General features: G+C 50.9%; 1 protein-coding gene across 2 annotated transcripts in view; it reads right to left on the bottom strand.

Moving 5' to 3' along the window:
- Positions 1–990, bottom strand: part of LHX9 (LIM homeobox 9) — a 15,213-nt gene that overhangs the window by 7,778 nt on the left and 6,445 nt on the right. The window lies entirely within an intron of this gene.

Here is a 990-nt window from a genome sequence, read left to right as displayed (position 1 = left end):
TGCCCTTTGTAAACGATTACGTGCGAGAGCAGATACTGAGTGGCGGGGCAGGGAACGAAAAATGCGTGTCGGAAAGTGGCTGCCGATTATTCAGAGATTTTTGTCGTGGTTGTTCGTTCGAGAAGCGATTTCATCTACTGCAGCTCATTTCGTAACTTAAGAGAGTGGGTTTCCTCCCCCTGGAGCTGGAGCGCAGTGGGTCAATGGGCTGGAGGCGTTTGCAGCGGATGCACAGTTTGGCTGCAAACTGTATTTTCTCGAGACCAAGTGTCAACCCTGCACGTTGCTAGATAATACTTTTTTAAAAAAAATCACGGGCCTAACAGATCAAATTTCTCAGCCATCTAGACTGAGTCCAAAGCATCAGATTAGAGCGGCTTTCCACTCCCTTCCCCCTCCCCTCCGTTGCCCGGAGGATCCTGTGAGATCTCAGCGAAGTGAGCTGTATTTTCATAAGGGGAAGTGCTTTTTGATCTCGTTTGGAGTCGGTGCCCCATCTTACATGCCCCGTTGTTGTAAAGAAGGAGAGTTTTAAGACCGGCACACAAAAACTATGCCGGCGTTCGCAAATAACGTCTCTCTTGAGTCCTGACCTGAAGTTTAAGGGGTGTTTTATCATATCCACAACTTTTCATCTTTCCCTGGTTTCTGGTCCTAATGCTAACGATAAATTGTCCCTAGAAACATCTCCATTTGGGGATCGGGGGAGGTGGGGGGTGCGGATGGGAGGCAGCACGGACCGCAGAGCGGCCGCCCGGGACGCCCACCGCTGGAAGCCGGGACTGAATGGACCCTGGCTGCGCTACAGGTTCCCTTTTCTTGAGCAGCTTTCAGGATTGATTGGAAACCGCTCCGTAGCCAGGGATTCCAATGTCATCTTCAATTAACAAGGAACAATTAGCGCAGTGATTACCCTGGCTCCAAGGTCTACGCATCAGAGGAGATGAAATGGCCTCGCACAGCTCCCCAGTTCCCAGCCCAAGCCCTTTT

This window comes from Egretta garzetta, unplaced genomic scaffold (assembly GCF_000687185.1).
Source record: "Egretta garzetta isolate BGI_Z169 unplaced genomic scaffold, ASM68718v1 scaffold163, whole genome shotgun sequence".
In the NCBI taxonomy this organism is placed as follows: domain Eukaryota; kingdom Metazoa; phylum Chordata; class Aves; order Pelecaniformes; family Ardeidae; genus Egretta; species Egretta garzetta.
Note: the sequence above shows the minus strand (reverse complement) of the source record. Positions and strands in the feature narration are given on the sequence as shown.